The 20,515-nt window shown below is 39.7% G+C and overlaps 1 protein-coding gene across 1 annotated transcript in view; it reads left to right on the top strand.

Moving 5' to 3' along the window:
- Nucleotides 1-7,646: 7,646 nt before the first annotated feature.
- LOC6501131 overlaps nucleotides 7,647-20,515 on the top strand; it is a 56,113-nt gene continuing 43,244 nt past the window's right edge. Inside the window, exons 1-2 of the mRNA XM_032449515.2 lie at nucleotides 7,647-7,997; nucleotides 8,997-9,400. The gene's annotated coding sequence lies outside the window, so the exon portion shown is untranslated. The remainder of the gene's footprint in view (nucleotides 7,998-8,996; nucleotides 9,401-20,515) is intronic.

Below are 20,515 nucleotides of genomic sequence, written 5' to 3' on the forward strand. Positions count from 1 at the left end.
GCCAGCACACAGAAGGTGCTGCAGAAAAAGGTCGAAAAAAATATCCAAAAATGTTGCAAAGGGCCTATGGGCACTATATTTCCAAACTAAGGGTGTAATAGTGCCCTTTCTATGGAAGAGGATTTCTAATAAGGGTTTTTATGAATTGAATTCAATTGAATTGAACTATAAATTGTTTTATACATTTTTAAAGAAAAATATTAAATAAAATGTACAAATGAATGGGTTTTAATATTTTTTTAACCCATAATTTATTCATACAAATTAAAAGGATAACCCCCGGTTTCCACATTTTCATTGCGTAAAAAATATACTATTTTTACAAGTGTATCTTTAATGCAAAGACGTAAAACTCCCTATAAATATAAGCCAATTAAGCCAGCCGAGAGTGTGCGGAAAATGGGCCACCCTGCCGGCCAATTGATATGAGTAATGAATGGCCACGGGCCGGGCAAACATCTCACTCGATCGAGTGGGCGTGGCAAGTGTCGAGTGGTCGGAGTCAAAAGATGCCCTCAAGTGGTTTGTTGGGGCCATAAATAATTCTCGGGTTTGTGAGGTGTTTTCCCATCCAGCCTTACCATCTAGGACCTAATCAAATCCAACTGACACCTGGCAGCCTGGTCGAGGGTCCTTAATATGGATAAGTGGCTGAGAGGGAGAGGTGATCTTAATATGTCAATAAATAATCCGAAACCAATGACCATATGCGGTTAGCCAATATACTAAGTGTTTAAGCCACAGAGCACAAGGCCGGGAATATGCACACAAAAGTTAGAGTATTGTTACTGAAAAGTAAAATGCATCTTGCTAGTTGTTTAATTGAAAATATGTAATAAAATATCACTGGATAACACGAAAACCAATTAATTTAGAGTATAATGAAATAAAAACCAACCAACCAAATTTTATATTTTATTATTTAAAAATTTCTGAATAAAAATAGCGTAACACTATTTTTTTATATAAGGTTCAACCCCATCGCTTTGCAATTAAAAATTTTCCCTTGAAAAAGGGGCGAAAAACTATAAAAAGTTTTCACCCTAAAGCGTATGCAACAATTTGCTGCAACTTTGTGTTGCATGCAATTACATAATTCAATTAAAAAAGTTGACAATGTTAACGGGTTTCCGGAGCCTGAGTGGATGTTGCAAAATGTCAATGAATAATTCAATTAAATGCCACGCACACGCCAATATCGGGCCAAGGGAGCCGTCATAGAAAAATATAGACATAGAAAGGACGAAAATGGAAAAATTGAAAAGCTTTGATGGGAAAAAGTGAGGCCAAACGGGAACATGAACCGGATATTAGTGATGGGCCCAAAGGAAAGGACCGACCAGGCACTGTAACAAATCAGGAAACAAAATTCTATGGTGCATAATTAATTATGCCAGCAATTACGCGGCCAAGGACCTCGCCTCAAGGAGCACGTGCCTCGGAAGCCCACCTGACAACATTTCTATTGTTGACAAATTAATGCGAGCCTCGAATTGAATGCAAATAATTTATCCAACACGCAGCCCAAGCCGGTCAATGCCCATCAACATTAATTACGTTGACCATTTGAGGATGAGAGAGGATTTGAGAGGATACAGGACCCGTGACCATTATTGTCCATTGTCATCGGTTTTCAGCTGATCCCAGTCTCCCAGTCTCCTTCCCGGTCATTTCAATTCAACTAAAAGCTATGGAAATCTTTTGAAAAAAAACGCCCCAAGTTCGAGCCGAAACTAGTGTTTGAACTTTATCTTTTTGTGCTAACGGCCAGAAACTTTCGGACGGCAGTGTGATGTCGCTGCACACTGTCGACACATTTTTGGCATCCATTTATTGTCCTTGCGCCTTAGCATTGGCATAATGAAACTCTCTCTCTCTCTGGGAATGAAAATACCAGCCAGAATAGTCAGGTCCTATTGGAAATAAGCCAACACAATTTTAATAGCAAAAAATTGTTATAAATGCAATCAGCCAAGTGACAGTGAAAAAATTATGGCCGAATTCTGCAACTATTTTGATTACACAAGAAATAAATTATTAGGAAATGGAATTATTGAGGTAAGTTTTTAGGGCATTCAGGAAATTGTTATTATTGGTTTCCCTATATTTATTAAAGTCCATATTGGAAAGCCAAGTTCTAGTAACTTAAATCTAGTCCTTTCTTATTATTTCTAGTGCAATTCAAAGTCTAGTCCCTGCAATTTGTGGCGTCGCCTTGGTCTCATGAAGGCAATTGCCAAAACGCTCCAGTTACCCGGCATTTCAATAGCGTCCTGATATATGCATGAAAAATGCATGGAAAAAATGGCGCAAAGGAATTGTTGCGCATTTATTTTCATGGCCACCGGAAGCAGTCTGTAGTCATGGCAAGGAACTATCTATGTTTTTTACCCAAACGACCCTAGCAACGATATTCAAATGCTCTTGCCGGCGACTTTATATGCATTTTAAAATTTGTTTCCATAACTTTGTTATGTCTTGCCAAAGTACACTCTTAAAATGTTATTAAAATAATGGCCTGGACTGGGTCTGAGTCTGGGTCTGGGGTTTTGGGTTGGCTCCTTTGGAAAGCCAATCAAAATACCCATTTCCCGGGGTAGATTGCGAAAGTTTTCACAAGTCATGGCAAACGTGAAACTGACAGGTATTTTGAGTACACATTCATACATTTATTACGCTGCACATTCGACTTTGAGGTTGGCTTGATAAACACAGTCAGGAAGCAATTATGTGGATGTCTGGTGTAGTCAAACCGAAAAATAAAGATAAAATCACCCAGGCTCCGTTTCAGTGGCCATCAATGTCAAGGACACTCGTTGACTCTTGACAAGCACCATTCGCACTTATACCGAACTGTTTCATGAGTTCTTTATGGCTGTCGGCCACGCAAAAAGCTTGAAGGATAAGATAAACTGAAAATGCGATACTGAAACACAGGGCATATCTTTGACCCCACTGATTCCTTGGTCCCCGCCTAAGCTGATTCAGATTCCTAGAGCACATGGCAAATTATAATCGTCTGCCAATTTGACAAGCCTATCAATTGAATTCCGTTCGGGACTCGGATGCCCCCAAAGTATATCTCAATTATGGCTGTATGGCGGGTCAACTTTTTCCCATTCATTGAGTCCTCACAAATTGGGTTTATTGTTGTGTTTAGTATGCGATTTCCACTGGGTCAGTCTTCCAACTAACAATTTCTTTATACAGAAAGACAACATAAGTAATAATATTTGCAATAAACAAGAATATGCTGATTGTCACCTTATGTGAAGAGATGTTGTTGAGAAAGCAAATTTATTTTATTTTGTTTGGTGAAGTTCAAACATAAATGATTTATCCATACTGTTATTAAAAGTTTCAGGTTTTTAAGAAAGTCATTAAAAGTCGAATAAAAATAGGAATAAATAGTAATCTTCAGGGATTTGCAGGTTTTATTAATAATAAAAAAATAATAATATCTTTGGCCACGTTTAGTGTCTCACTGTTCCCTAAAGGGATATTTTCTCTTAGCCGTTAAATCCTCTTTAGTTCCCTCTTAGCTCTTAAATACTGGTTGCACACAAAGTTGGGAAATATTGTTGGCTAGCCTTTATGAATGAATATTATATTTATAAATATTTTAAAGTTTCTAGTTTGAGGAGGATTTGTGTTTTAAATCTATTATATTCAGATATGCAAATGGCATATAGAATCTATTTTACACATTTTTTAAAATGGTTTGATATTTTCTTTTAGTTTATTACTAATATGTAAATGCTTATCCTTTCTCTGACTTTAAAGAACATTAGTAAATTGCTTGGGGAACGCATGTACTCGTCCTTGAATTTAATATCATATATTCCATTAAACCTTCTCTAATAAGGGAAATGTTAATTTAAATTTCGAGCGAGTTCTCAACTTAGTTGGAATTTATTTTGTACTTTTCGCTGTTTCATGCCGAAAAAAAAGTTTCAATTGAAAACATAAACAAAAATAAAGTCGTGCTAACAAGACTTGATTTCTTGGAGATTTCCATCTCGTTGGCTTCACCGAAAGCTAAGACAATGTCGCTAAGTTGCTGACTTAAATTGTTTTGGAGCCCCCTCTGCGGCCCCTGCCCATTTTTGATGCTTCATTTTTATGGCTTGTACAGTTGCAGCTGCTCGAGGTAGTAAATTATTGTGGCGTGCTGGAATTTGCCGTTTCTTATGAGCGGGGCGGTGCTGGAACCCCTTTGTTATCGCCCGGCCAACATGGCGTATGCGCAATTACGTATACGACATGTAGGCGCTTACATTAAACACTGACCGCTGTCTAGTCCTGTCTCTCTTACGTTCCACCCGCAGCTCGTGTCAAGTGTCCTTGCAGGGCAGTCATAAAAATTCCACAATGTTGATTTTAATATATCCTTAATGGGGTGCCATAAAAAAGAGTTGATGTCCAACGTGAATAGTTGCAGTTAAACTAAACTTCATTGACTTGAGAATGCTCTAGGTCCGCCATTTGTAGATTATCCAAATGCCAAAACAATTCTTGAATCCTTCACGTGACTTACCACGCTTTATGGCCCATTTACATTCAATCGTAACTTATTTCCCATTCGTGGCTTGTTTAATTACCAAAGGCCATATGCCCGACTACCACAGCTATTAAATGAACTTTTTCAAATTTATTGAATTGAACTGGGCGCGTTAATTGAATGGGTTTCCTTTTTGGTGCCAGAGACTCAGGCCAAGAAGGATCTCGAAAAATATTCATAAATCTATTGAGGCCAAAGGAGCGGGTGAAAGCTGCCAAGTGAAAGTCATTTAAAAAGTTTCCCAATAATAAGGTAAACGCAAACAAGCCGGTCAAGGTGAGGCGAGTCCTGTCGGTGAAAATGAATTCAATATTAAAGCCCTCAGATAAGATACTCGACGGCTTACAAGGCCGGACATTGAAAGTTTCTTTTTGTATTTACATATATGCATATATATATTTGTATTAACAGAGTCGACTTGTTCGGATCGGTTCGGTTCGGCTAAAAGGGGAAGCCAGCAGGATACTCGAAATGAGTTATGTGCCAGGAATCTAAATACCATTTTGACCAAAAGTTTCTCTGGCTCTGGCTCTGGCTTGTTGGCTGGCAGGAAGTGTAAACATGTTCGCAGGTGTCGAAAGCGGAGTCAAGTTTTGGCCAAGTTTTTGGTCCAGGCAAATGGCCAATTTAATTAGTTTTCCTCATTTTTTTTCCGTCTTTTGTTTGGGTATGGCGGCTTGAAACAAAGGCCATAAACAGTTTTCAATTTATTTAAGCGAATATCCTGGCCATCCGGCTAAGAACAACATAGGTCCTGACAGAGGATGAAATAAACGAAATGTAATCAAGCAGATGGCTGCTGTCCCGATTCATTCCCCTCAATTTCACTTTGCGGTTCTTGGTTAGCCGCATCTGCGAAATTAAAGCGATTTTCATACATTTTGTACCTTTGCCGATCGAGTTAAAAAGTTTGCGGTTGGCGGCCCTCGACTACCAATTATTTATTTTTTTGCGACTTCCTCGGGAAGCTTAATTTCAATGCTTTATTGCTAAAGAAGCTCACGGACCTCTGGGCCAAAGAATTCACTGTACATGCCAAAGAACTTGTCACATTGACGTGGTGACGGCACATACAAAATATTTTCTTTGACCTGTGAAAACTTTCGGGGCATTTCTGGGGTCTGGGTCGGCTTCTTTTAAAAGGTCACTCGGCTGCCAAAATGGCTTTGTGCCGAAAAGTTAAGCAATAAAATTTTGCGAGTGGGCGGAAGCGTTGCATGAAAAAGGCCGAGCAAAGGGTTTACATATTATGATGGATGGCGGTTCCTAGGACTCCAAACTGGTGAGGTGGACCCTTAAAAGGCCGAACATTCTGTTAATGTGTGTTTGGTTTTATTAGCTTAGGATTTCGAGGTTCGAAAAGGGATGAATTTTATTTTGTGAATCGTTAGAAAAAAATTTATCACATCCTGGAAATTTTTTTAAAATATTATATCCTTAACATGAATGGTATTTTTCAAATGATTTCCGCACAAGCTTTATGTTGTTTCTGAACCTTTTCGGCGACGTTGTCCTTACTAAAAGCTGTAAAGCTTTTATCCTCTTGGTAAAAGAATCGGAATAGGTTGATTTTCTGGGAAATATCCTAAATTTAGTGAAACACAAAACCTAGAAAGGATATTTTTAAGCTTTTGGTCGCTTTAGAATGAAAGGCTGAAAAGTCTATTTTTGTAGAAAGTACAAATATATATTTGATACTATTAAGAAATAATGGTTTCAAGATAATATATGATTGGGTTTAATTTGTTAAAAAAGTTATTACAGTTAGAAGTGTAAGCCTTACACTTACACTGTAAGGATATGTGTATTAGTTTTCATCATTCAAATTAAACATTATCAGCTTATCGGAATACCTTATATGAAGTTTAAACTCGTCATACCTTAAATATGATTTTCAAAACATGGAAATGTTTCCGTCCTTTTTATAATAAGCTGCCCAAGTAATTAAAATGCTTTCAATATTGATGAAAAAATGGCACGGAGCCCGAGGCATGTTTTTTGACAAAGATTTCGGATTGTCGGAAGTAAATTGGCCAGTCACGAAGGCACGGCCAGCAGCAACAACGACACACAAGAGTAAATATTTTCTTGCCACACACATAATTAAATTCCTATTAAATGTCGAAGGCAGCAATAAAAAAAAAGTAGAATATTAAAAATAAGTAGAATATAATGGCATTTTCAGGGTGCTGCCAATGAAACGAACGCACAAAGCCTGTCGACGAGCGCCGACAATGAGAATCAAATTATCAACATAATGGGAGCCGGGAATACAGGAACCACAGGAACGGGAAGGGCGGAAGGAAAGATGGTTGGTCCTATAGCCGTACATGCGTACATACACATACCTGCTTTTTCATTCATAAATTGCTTTAAGGTGGGAGGGCTGAAGACACGTGTTCGTAGAAAGCTTTTAGTTGCCTAATTAGAGGGTGTCGGGTTAAATGCCAGTTATTAGATAAAAATTGCTCAAAAAATGTATGAGTTACTAAAAACTCTCACTGGATAGTCCCTATATCATATAGAAATGATACTTGTTCCCGTCCTGTCTTTTCAAAAATCCATCTATGATATAAATACCAACGTTGTATGTTTAAGTAATTAATGACCCAATGTACTGGAAGTAATTATCATTTTCCCTACTTCAAATGTCCAATTATTTATTTTATCTCGTTTAGGCCCACAAGCTGACCAAAGTGGACAGCAGATGTGGGCTTGGAATGGTAGAGCCAGTGATATATTTCCGGTGTCCACCGAGCGTGTCCTTGGCTATGACAACAACGGACTAAATCGCTGGCGGATAGTCGTGTAATGCAATCAATTACTCAATAATCCCCAAACAAAACTTTGCATAAACAAAACGGCTTGTCGAAAGAATGAGAGCACCAACAGTGACAACAACAATTCCACTAGCCGGCAAAGAAAAGGCACGTCGATTGGTTTAATAACAAAAATCAGCTGTTAATGTCCTGCCGCTCTCAGGCCATCTTTCCGAGCCGCTCTCTCACAAAAGCTCAGATGCCGAGTGAAGCTTTTTAGGGCCATGTCGGGAAGAGGGTCAACGCTGCGTATGCGTTACGTTTCACTTTCGCTGAACGTCGCCGAAGTAACTCAGCTTCTGTCTTTGGCGGCTGCTGCGACCCAATCAGGCTCGTTTCGTTTCGTTACGTTTCGATTTCAGTTTCAAATTCAGTTCCCGTGCAAATCCCGAGGCGTCTGGTCGTGTCTCCGGACGAGTCGAGTCGAGTCACGTCCTGTAACAATTCCCCCATTGAATCGCGCGGATTTCGATTGCTGTTGCCCTACTGCTGCCCAAAAAAGTAGGCAGCGCGAATTGTGCAAGAATCCCCCTCCAAAGTCGACTCCGGGCCACCGCAGAGTGTGCTTCTTAGCAGTGTCTGTGCATTGGTGTTTAAAGCTTTAACTTGGCCAAGACGTAAGATTTTTATGAATGAACCAGAGCGACGGCCGGGATCGGGGTAGGCCTGCTTGTAATTGTGTTTGATGTGTTAAAGTGGAGGCGTGCCAAGCATATCAAATGTCAATACCTGGCCAGAATGCCGTTAATGAGCCAGCCCTATGGAAAGGAAAAGCTTAATTCCATGTACTTCGGCCAAAACTTTAACTGATCAAAAAGTTAATATTGCAATTTTATCCGATGATTATGGAGAAGTCTTAGTTAAAGATTACATAGGCAGTTTTGGCATTTTTTTCAAATTTCTTTCATTCTTTTTAATTTTAATTAGGAAATTTAAAATGTTCCTTTACGAAAAACTTGATTCAATTTTTACCTTCTAAACAGATCAAAAGTTTAAGTAAAATAAACCCCTTTCAAAACCTAGAAGCTTAGTGCGTTAACCCACATTCTGGATATATCATAAGAATATTTTACTCACGTGCTATGCCTTTTGAAGCAGTCCTTCTGAGTAAGCCACACTGACTCACAAAGATTATAAAAGCCTCTCCAGGCCTTTGGCTAAATGTGAAAAATTTATTTGGGAATTTCTCTCCTGTCGCGCCAATGGAGTGTCATCGTTGGGGTTGTTGTTGCTGTTGTTGCGACTGCTGCTGTTGACCCGGCTAATACGTGATCAGATCACACAACAAACCGCAACAGCAGCAGCAGGAGCCAACGATGGAGGATATACCTTTCCCTGGCCCTTTTGGCTTAAACGTCGCCATGGCTGCCATTAAAGATGACACACGCCAGCCGGCTGACGCCTGCTTACATTACGAGCACTCGTAAGGCATTCCGATTTCAATTCCACCAACGCCAAAGCCAACGCTAAGGCCAAAGTCAAAACCGACATCGCTCATACGCACCGTAGGCTGCCAGCTCGCCCGCTGACCTTAATTGCCGAATATTTCGGCGAAGCACAACAAAGACGTTCAAGCAATTTGCCACCCCGAAAAAAAAATCGTTTACATTTTTCAGTGAAACTTGTGGCAGCCATGAAGATGATGTCGAAGGATATATAAGACTGGAAGTCTACAATTACCAAAGAACATCCTTCTTGACACACGGCGTAAGTCAAACGGTTGAAGCGTTTTAATTGCCACCGGCAGAAAGGATTTCCTGTGCTTTAGAAGTGCGTGTCCTTGTGTGCTCACGTGTGTGTTTGTGCGCGTTCGGTTGAAAGGTGTGCGACTGGCAGACGGGCAAAGGAAAGGACCTCGCACAGCCCAAATCCCTGGCCAGACAAGCCTTTGCGGGCCTTCGGTCGACACCCATCAAAGCGGCTTACGTGCCCTATACCCGATACCCCGCCCAGTGACCAATGGGCAGTGTCTAGGACGAGCAGACGCACTACTTTCACACATCTGGGTCTGGCGAGTCGGGTGAGTGTGCTTTGCGATTTTAGGCCGTAAGCTCGGGTTACGTATACGCTTCAATACTTTGGAACGTACTAAGAAGGTACACCATGAAAAATCAAAGCACTGGATTCGGTTTAGAACTGATTAAAGTTTACAGAAAATTTGGGTTTCTTTATTAACAGTTTTTGTGAGACTTTATTAGGGATTTTGAGCACTTGAATGAGTATTTCTTCGGCAATTATAATCCAATTCTTGCAAAGAATACCTTAAACGATTTGTGAATCGATTCCCCACCAATATACAACAAAACCTGCGAACAAAATATTTTTTAGATTTTTTCAAATTTTTCCTGGGGAACCCCCTCCAAAAAGAGGGATTTGGGAAAATGCCTCACTGGGATGACTATGTCTTGCCTAATATATATCCTATTCTTGCAAGGAATATCTTAAACTATTTGTGGACCCCTAATCTGCATCAAAATTTGAAAACAAAATATTTTTTAAATATTGGGCACAACTATAAAATATTTTTTCTTGTGTAGTTTGCAAGAACACACTTCCAAAAAGCCAAATCAACCTGCTCGTTATGACAATGACCTGAAACAGCAGCATCCACTTGTCAAAAAAGACGAAATAAAATAAAGTAGATGGGACTTCGAGTGCGTAGCCAGGATAAAGCCAGAAGTTTACGCGAGAATCGAGTGACGAAGTCACACAAAAGTTGAACCGACAAATTTTTCATAGAATAACAAATGCAATTTCCCCCGGGAATGAGCTACTCAATAAACTGCCTCACAAAAAAGCAAACAAAAGAAGACATGTGGCAGAAGAAATGAAAAGGTTAATAGAATACCTTCGGTAGGTTGTATGTCTACGATTTGCATGTCACGTGGCAGTTAATAATGAATGAGACCTGAGATGGGTCAAAGTAGTGTGCTTTTTGGTGAATCGAACGGGACAGCCGCTAAATTGAATGAAAAGCCAAGTTATTTCGAGTTGATAAAGAGGCTTTTTAGGTGGGAACTAGACATTAAATATTTGATAAGCGAAGAGCTCAATATTTTATATGTCTGGTCGCGCCTTGGTATAGAAAACATAATTTCTTTTAAATCGCTAAGCTAAAATCTCGTTTAAAATGTAATTTTAAGTCAGTCTCGATAAGGGACTTCCATAACTTAAGTTTATCGTTATAGTTTTGAACTCAAGAAAACATCCCCAAAGTATTTTCTTAAACAGAAAGCTTTCCTCCAGTTCACATATTGCTTGAGCGAGTGCCATTAAGGATTATCTATTAACCCAGTTCTCTAGTTTCTCGCCGCCAAGTTAGATCCTCTCAAGGCCAAGTCTTTAAATTAACGAATACAGTGTATTCCGCAAATGTATCCTAATTTTGTTTTCATACTCCCGTCAAGTGCGGCAACTTCTTAGCCGAACTTAAGCATCTCTCCTCGCATCTATGCCCCTTCGCGTGCCGTCTGCTTGTCCTCAAAGTTTGCAACTTGTCGCATACACGACATAAATCCACACACAGACAGCCACATCCACAGAAGCCAAGTACTTTACTATAAGTGTGTATACAAGGCCTATCCACGGGCTTTGGAGACAAAAACTTCTTGCTAAGGACGTTTTTTGTTGAGAATTTTGATGCGGTAAGGGCATGACTGTGGCCAAAAGGATGAGTGAAGGCAGGGCCATTGGGTGAATATCTCAGTTTTGAGCGCTTTACGAGGGGCTGTCAAAAAGCCAAGTGAGACATTTGTTTTCACTGTCTTTACAACTTCCGGCTTGTCGCTTCAACTATGCTGGATGCTATACTCTGGCGCTCTAAAATTGTTTGCATGGCTGCTCCGTAAAGTATGCAACAGCCCGCTGAGCCTTAACAGGTTTTCATCAGACCCGAACACATGGGAACATAACCTACACCTATGTATACATATATACGTATTACATCTGTATATTCGTTTCACTTGGCTTGGTCGAAGCCCATCAGGCTCATGTATTCTCGGGAAACGACAGCCCAGTGGAATAAAAGTAACATAACATCATGTTTGCGTAATCATTAGACAAGGATATTCGCCCATCAATCCGTCCAGGCGCACATTACCGCACTGAAATGCACAAATCAATGCCACATTGTGTTCTTGCTCCCAGTTATCCTGTTTGCCTTTGTTCTCGGAGTGAAGGCTTTGACAAAATGTTAATCAAATCTCTTGTTCGGGCCAGAAAAAGACAAAAAGGCAAAACCCACTCACACGGGGGGTCGGCATTGTTGTTTGCGTTGCAATCTGTTCGGGTGTTAAGTAGATTTATGCCACTCCATTATGCCATTCAGCATTGGAGAGCCCAATTAAAGGTGCCTCTTTCCAGGTCCTTTAAAAAGCCTTCCACTTAGCCAGGCAATAACAGGACCTCGGCACCGAAAGCATCCTTTTTGTTTAATACGAAGCTTTTGTGGAAAATAAAGAGGTAAAAACAACAAGTTAAGCCGAGTCTTAAATACCCTTTACTTTACTTTCTGTTTAATATTATTTAATTTCTTAAAAATATTCACGACATAGCATAGCATGGAATATGCCCTTCCGGACATTATTTTTTTTACTTTTATGAGGCTGCATTTTATGCGTGGCCCATACCACAAAAAAAAGCAAATCCCGTTCTCTAAACTGGGTTATTTTAAAAGAAACTCGTTACTCAAATCTGAAATGCCAGTGGAATGCTAATGAAATGATGGGCGTGGCCTTGTCTCCGCCCCTTTCGGATCCCTCCGCCATTCGGGTTGGTTGCTTTTCATTTGACCTAAGCGGCTTTCCAAAAAATTTATGTTAATTTTTCCGTCTGGTTTTTATATTTGATTTTTTTCGAGAAAATTTCCGTAATTATTTCTTAGGGATTTTTAGCCCTTGCTTCGTGTGCCATTCTGCGAATCAGCTGAAAATCGTTTATTAAATTTTTTATAAGCTGCCAACGCATTTTTTCTGCCTTCCCATGGCATTTAAAGTTTTATGCTACCGCTCTGTGTTTGCTTTAGAATTTATTTTTATTTTTGGCCAAATAAAAACTGAGCATAACTCGGGGTTGGAGAAAAAAATCATAATATTAAATGTTTATTCCGCATTTAATGAATTGGATATTTTCCCTCTTTTTTCCTTCGGCCAATGCCAATTGCGGAAAAATATTATGAATGCTTTTTGCTGTCGCAAATTTATTGGAACTTTATGTTACAATGAATGTGGTTCATTTGTAAAATCATATTAAAAAATATATTTACTCTGTTTGTAAATAAAAAGACCCTAAAAAGCGGATTATTATTTATTTTATCTCTATACGCATTTTTTGCTAATTATATGCTATTAATCAAATAGAGTATGATATATCATAAGGAATTTAATTAAAATTGGAAGTAACTCAATTGCAATTGTGAAAGGCTTTAATACAGACATTAAATTTAAATGCAACATTTTGCACTATCCGCAGTGGCGTTCTCTTTTCACAGCAATAGTTATATCAAAGTGTTTATCCTGCGGCTAAAATGTTGACTTTATCCCAACAGAGACAAGCAAAGAGCCAAAAATGAAAAATATTTGCCATTTTCGGTGACCCACATATCCATTTCATATTCGACACCCAACTGCATCTAATTCAGTGTCCCGAATTGTACTTGTATTGCCTCGCACATTTGTTTACTTGCCTCACACACACTCTAGCAATCTGCCTTAATGCCATATTACGGAAAGCTGAATGGAATTGAAAACGCAAAAAGAGAGACTCAAAACGGCAACACTCACATACGCACACGTATTCACAAGCACACATGAATAGTTGAGCGCTGGGCGAATGCGTAAACAGTCAACAGAAGGAGCAATGGGGACAAGAGGAGGAGGCAGCAGGCAGGACTCAGGCAGTAGGAGGGATGCGGCATGAGGCTGTAGGGAAAGGAGGAAAGTAGAACGGAAGCACAGCAAAATTTTTCAAAAATAAAATCACGCTGTAAACAGACAAAAGAAACCGGAATGGCAGGAGTAACAGCTGGCAGGGTTGAGCAACAAAAAAAATAAAACAATCAAGTCTGAATATCGAAAGTCATGGGTTCTGAATATTTATACCCAGTACTGCAGATAAAACAGTTGCATATACAGTGAAGTTTTGTAATCTATGTTTATTTATTTATTATTATTCATGTTATTAATTTTTATGTCTTCTAATATTTCTAATATTATAAAGGTTTCAAAAACCTCCTTAGTTCTCATAAAATTGCAAAAAGTAACATACCCTCTTTCATAGCAAGTACCGGGTATCGAAATTTCTAATGGAGTCTTAGTTGGAATTTTTGAACGTAGAAAAAGCTTAGCATACAAGCAAGAATATGTATGTTTGTACTGTCGTGTACAGCAGGATGTCTGCATCTTCCATTTGCCTTTTGTCTTTAAGCGTTTATTTCGAGAGACAAACTTTTTTGCTGGCAGCCATTGTTTTCGTTTCACAGCCGCCCTGTTGTTCGCTCCCCAGCGCTAATTTATCTTGTCAAATATGATTTAATGCCTTACCACGCCCACTTGCACACGCCCGCCTCTCGCCCTTCGACGGCATAAAGAATTGCTGCAGCAACAGCCAGAAGCTTAGCATTTATGGCAGCAGCTTAGCCACTCCCCGCATCGGCCAATATTCCAATTTACTGAGAATTTGTAATGCGTAGTGATAAACGATGCCATTATTTGTGGTGTGTGCAATTGCAGTTTAATGCGTGAAATTATGAATTCGCATTGGGGACGGACAAGTCCCCTAACGAGCATGATTATCGAAATAAATGCAGAAAACGACAGCCTATACTAGCAATTGATTGATAATACTTTGTTAGCCCACACGAATCGACAAGCGTTTCAATAATTTGGGGCACATCCTGTCGGGAAGAGTGATAATCCCCCGATTTATGATGAAAATTGAAAATCTTCCGCTTTATGCCATATTTACTGAGCGTAATTATGCTCGTCGTGGTTGTGGCTTTGACGGTGGCGTATACGTAATGTGGTGAGCCATTGACAAGCATTCCGATGACCGCCAAAAGCTGAACTTCCATTTAAATTCCATTTAATGCAATTGCCGTAATTAACTAGAAATTGCATTTAAACGTTAATGATGTCTGGCAAAGGCAATCAATAAGGGATGGCTTGCTTTGACAGTGGAAATTAAAGTTTCCTTTCGAAATTAAACACAAATATTATGAAGTTCCCTTTAAAGCTATAAATAATGAACAGTATGTTATATTACATTTAGCAACTTGAGCTTAAAGCCTTTCATCTCTCAGACAATAAAGAACTTCATTTTCATGCCACTGGCAGTGCATCGATTAATTGGGCATTGATGATGATAATGACCGCAAATTGCCGAGGAACAGGATCCTAAATATTTTTCTTCTCGCCGGGAAGCAATTACCAGCATTCTGTGAAATTAGGGGAGAAGCCAAGAAACAAATTAATGGAGCTCGGACTGTGATTTATGCAGTCCGAGCAGGTGCCAGACATCCAACGGGTAGACTTCTAATTGCATTCATACATATACACTGAAGCGGCCGCAGGAGGTGGGATATACTAGGCCAACTTGAAATGGTGGTCAACTTGAGGTTTCCTGTAGAAGGGGACAAGTAGGTCTTCGCTGACGATGTCATTAAATGAGCCTAATTAGCGTGGTCCCCAAAGGGGCCAAAGCTGATGCCACTGTTTTGCGAGTCAACACAAATTAACAGTCGCAAATAAATGCGACCTTTAATTAAAAACTGGCGCGGAATCAAAATTGCAATCGTAAGCATTAAGTCAAACAGCAACCAATCCCAAGGATTCAAGGATCCAAAGGATAAGGAACGGCCAAAGGCTGGCTACGCAAGGCAAGGAGATGCAAACAATTTAATTTCACCTAACTGTAAACAAAGGGCCAGAATCAAAGCCAAACAACGAAGGCGATGGGAAAGTCAAAGTCAAGCCAACTTGAGGACGCCATTTTCCAACAATTACGCAATAAACAACAGTCGGGGACCAGGTCCTGAGCACCAGGACCCAAAAACCAGGACTAAAACTGAGACTAGAACCCGGACCATGAATGAAAACGTAAATTGAAGAAAACACGCTCTGGTTCGGAGAAGGCACAAGGAAGTCTTTAAAATATCACAGCTTGGCCTTTCCCCAATTTCACTTTCCTTGTGTTTGCTTTCTCCGTTCCCCCTGCGGACCCATGGAAGTGAAATTCATTTCTGGTCTGGCTGACAAGGGAAAGCCCCCAGAGTGAAGGGGTTAAATGTGGAACTCGCCGGGCCTGAAAGTGTGACACTTGGCCTAGGAAAGTGCCGAAAAGGGATATCCTAGTCGGGTCGCCTTATGTAAGCGAACTGGCGAGAAGCGAAAAGCAGAGATATGGTATGTCAGATGCAAACGGGTAAGACGAAGCCAAAACTGAATAAAGTTATTTAACAGCAACTGGATGAGGCTTAAGAAGGGGCCTTCGCTTCCAAGATATGGGTTGTAACTTTGACATAAAAGGTACCGAACAACCTACATACATCTGAAGTACTTGCACGAATAAATGTCTTAAATTGGATGCTTGCAGAAAATTTTGCAAGGCTGGTAGAGTTTTTTTTAGGATTATCCTGACTTAGAGGGCTTTAGCAGAAAGAAGTGAATCATCACTTTTAGGAGATGTCTTAACTCAGAGAAATGAATTACTAATTCAGTTAAAAGCGGTTCTCCCAGTGCATATTTTCTCAGGGTCGTAATTAATAATGTCAAGACTTGACTGAGTGTTTTCACTGCATAATTAGAGTCACGCATGCGAGTTCAATGAACTCATTAAAATGCTCGGTAAACCACAGAACGGAGCAGAAATATTAATGGGGCGTCGGCTCATGACATACGAGTTGGAAATCCTTTTCAGTTTCTTGCACAAAGGCGGAAGACTAAGCCAGAACGCCGCCAAAAAGTCATAAACTTGTCACACACTTTGTAATCTCAGAATGCGGTCGGATGGTCCTCATTTTGTAAAGTATCTCTCTCCATTCTGCCGGGTCTTCCACTTGGCTAGATGCCATGGGAACTGCGTGCTGATTTCGCCAAAAAAAAAAGAATAAATAAATAAAATCCAGTAACCAAAATTCATTAGGTTGGCAGCCGCTGGGAAAACACTCGACATTGTTGTCTCGCAGCCGAAATCTTCACACTCTGTATCCGCCAGATACATATACACTCGGCCATTTATTATCTCCTGCAATTTGTCAATGTCGCACTCAAATAAATTCATTAAAGGACATTCGCCAGGACGTTGCCATGGCGGCTGGCTCATTTAGGCGAATTTAACGGTGGACCAATTAAAAGTTTTCACACGTTAACCGGAAATGTGCGACAGTTCCGTCATTTCCATTTGAATGCTAATGAGCTAACTGGACAGAGACCGTGTCGCATGTGGCCTAAACGTGTCGCAAAGTGGCAACACCGTCAGCAATTGCAATACAACAACAGAAACAAAATCTGCTGGGAAAAACTTTGCGTGTTTAGCGGACACGCCTCTTTAAAGGGGGTTACAAAGTTTCTCTATTTGTTTCAATTTTCCCCGCCAGCGAGCTTCTGTGTTTTTTCAGGACTCTAATACGCTTACAAGTGCCCCCCAAAAAAAGTCCTCCATCCACACATGAGGGCATACTTTTGGCAAACAGTTTTCATTGCTTTTGGCGCTGCTTTATTTTTCGGGCCAAGAACTTTGCTCAACAAGTTTTACGCATAGTTTGGCTGTATTTCAATTAGAAAACGAAACGTGTTTCAACCTAATCGCGGGAAATTTAATTTCATTAAATTTGATGTTATTTCATTAATTTCTTATTCACCTCATCTGTCTTCGCTGCGTACATTTCCTTGAGGAATACAGGATGTGTCCCGCTATCCTGAATTGGAAATCAGTTTCTAAAAATACTTTGACTTGGCAAGAAGGAGCCAGAATCCTAACAACAAAAATCACCGAAACCTGTCCCAAATGTCGGATGAATACCGATCCGCCTAAAATGGCTCCAAGCCAAAGACATAAGAAATTAGTTGACAGCCAGATTGTCGCAGTCCTTCTCTTGGAGAGCTCTTGGGCAAAACAGGATACAGGGAGAGGCTTAAAAGATACTCCACTCCAAAAGCTCCACATAGCTCCACGAAAGGGCAGCTCCGACCTAACTGAAAATTCAATTAACTCGATTGGCGGAGGACACCCACGATGACACCTAGTCGACCCCGTATGGTCGCCCCATAAAAGCCAAGTGTATCGGCTTTAACTCAAGGCCGCAGCGTATTAAAAAGGGCTTAGGACACTCTGGAAAAAAGGGTTGCCGGGCCTCATAAAAACTCATTAAAAGAGCGCCCAGCAAATGGCAAGAATGCAATAAAAATCACCAACGCCGAAGCGGAAAGCGGCAAAAACAAATGAATGGGAAACAAAAAATGAGGCAAAAACCAAAGAAATCGGGAAAACAGCTGAAGCTGGAAAAACAAATTTGTTTCGTGCGCATAATTAAATTTTTTCGCCGAGTGCTGGAGCGAGAATGTGAGAATATTTTGTGGATCTGGAATGAAATTGCCCAATGTTTATGGCCAAAAGAAGAGGCTCTGCATGGGCTGGGCTGGACTGACCTGGCCGAAATTTATGCGCGGGCCATGCTCACCAGACAAACAAACAGTTTTGGCTGCATAAATTTAGAGGCTTTCGACCAGCAGTTTTGGCTTGTAGTTGTTGGCCAACTAATGAGTGGCCACAAGGGAACTCTTTGTTCGTGTGTGTTTGGCTTTGCGGCTTGTCACTTGGGTTAGTTGAGACGTCAAGGGAGTTGAATCCCACTTACTTCAAAGAGATGTTAACCAAATGACGGAAATTTATTAAGTTAATTTGTTAATATTAACTTACAAAATTTGGGCTTTCTTTTCATATTTCATTCATGAATTTACATTTCAATTTGATTGCGATTTGTAAAGTTTAGAGACAATTTGTGGCTTTTTTGTGGTGAATTTGTAGTAGTGAGTGTGGCTTTAATTCTTTAACTATATGCTTTGTAGATATGTATTTTATCTTACAAATTCTTCATTTAACGTATTCTTTCTGACTTTAACAAATTCTTTTATTGCCAAAGCGTCTCCCTAGTCAACTACCCAAAACTCAGAGCACCTTTGGCAATTCACTTAATTGGCCAAGTATCCAAAAAAAAATAAAGAGAACCAGTCGTAAATCATTTACCAACATGTACGTATTGAAAGCCATATATATCGATCTAGGGAAATGGTAAAATGTGAAGCTAAAACAACTTGAACAGCGAGTCCCTGGGCACTGACTTTTCCTCCTTTATTACCTTTGAACGGTTTAAGTGGCGAGCTTTTCGGTTCGCGAGTCTCAGATTCGCGATTTCCCCAAGTCGTGGCCTGAGATAAGTAAACATAAGGAGATGAAGACAGTACATGGAGAAGCATAGAACGCAGTGAAAGGGAGACTTAAACGCAAATCAAATAAAAAGCGAATATAAATTTTAAGGAGCGAGTGGCGTTTTCTGCAATCGTCTAAATGCAAATTGCTTTTAACGTAGATTTTGTTTGAAACTGAAACCAAAAGCCCAAAGGCAATGCGAAAAAATATATATATTTTTATATGAATGTTGGATATTTACTATGCATTTAAGCCGTAGTAAAAAAGAACCGCCATTGCTGGCATCCCTGGAGGAAAAATAAAAAGTAATTCAAAAAACTACAAAAACAAACTTAACACCAGCTTAATAAAAACATTCGCACACTTTTTCATACACCGCAGTGTGTATGTGCATGGTCTTGTTTTTCTGAAAATTATGACATTATGAACACATTTTTTCCCCTCTATCTGCGAGCTTTCATTTATGCTTTGCTCAAGTACACTCATATATATTTTTTCTTGAATTTTAATGATGAATTCCAGCGGGGCTGTCAGCACAAAAAGTTTCAACGCTTTTTTTCATTTCTGCGTTCATATGTGCGTGTTGCCCGCCGAGCACAACAAAATTTGCATAAATTCGTGCAAATAATGCGATGGAAATTATTTTAGATTTTTGTTGCCATTACTGCTTTCTCTTTGCTTCTTTTTCGAAATTAGATTTACCCTCAGGCCGAATAAGCAAATATTGTTTGACAGGCCCAGTCTGGGAAAAGGCCATAAACGACTTTGGCATACAACTGAATTTGGTGGAAATTTGTTGATGGAAAAAAAACTCTAATAAGAAAAAAATCACAAGAACGCCGGAAACTTTTTAATGAAGGTCTCTTCGAATGCAAAAACAGTTTGAAGCCTTGTGCGATCCCTGAATCACTCACAAATCCTTGGAAACTATATTCGTCTAATCCACATGTCTGCCAATGATTTAAGCCAAGGCCAAGCAAACAAAACTCATTAATGTCAATTGGCATTTACGGCAATCAAAAGCACAAAACGCAGAAACAAAAGGGAATGAGACCCAGAACTAAGGCAGTACCGGGCCAAAAGGAGAACTTTTCCTGTTGCCAACAATTACACCACTCAAAGGCAAATCAACAGCAACAACAAGAGGACTGGTTAAGAAATGCCAAGATAAGACGAAACACAGAACACCGTAAAAAATGTTTTCCATAAACAAATATATTTGAATAGTAGCTCTAAACTATTTTTAATTAAATAGTTACCCCTTACATATTTTGTTGATTGTTGATGAAGCACCGCCATTTAATATCAGAACCTATAGTCTACTTATTTGGGCAATGAGTCATATTTGTGTTTTAAAGCCATGTTTTACAAAAAACGGTAATCGAATATCTTCAAAATGTAAAATTCAATTGATCCATATTTGTATCTCAGTGAACGTTTCAGGCCAAAACAGAAAGAAAAATTTCGTTCATGTTGCGAATTTTGTGCAGACGCCTTCAAGTTCATGTTTTGCCTTTGCTGCTTGCCACTAATTTTTGCACAAACAACAAACGGGCTGAGAGGAAAAAACAAACCGCCCACACAAGCTCATTCGCCCACACACACCCATGCACCCACTAACACGCAAACTCACACAAGCGCGAGCGACCAACAGCTGTAACGGTAATAAACAACAAAGGACCAACCGAAACAAAAATAACAGCAACAAAAA

Source organism: Drosophila ananassae, chromosome 2L (assembly GCF_017639315.1).
Source record: "Drosophila ananassae strain 14024-0371.13 chromosome 2L, ASM1763931v2, whole genome shotgun sequence".
Classification (NCBI taxonomy): Eukaryota; Metazoa; Arthropoda; class Insecta; order Diptera; family Drosophilidae; genus Drosophila; species Drosophila ananassae.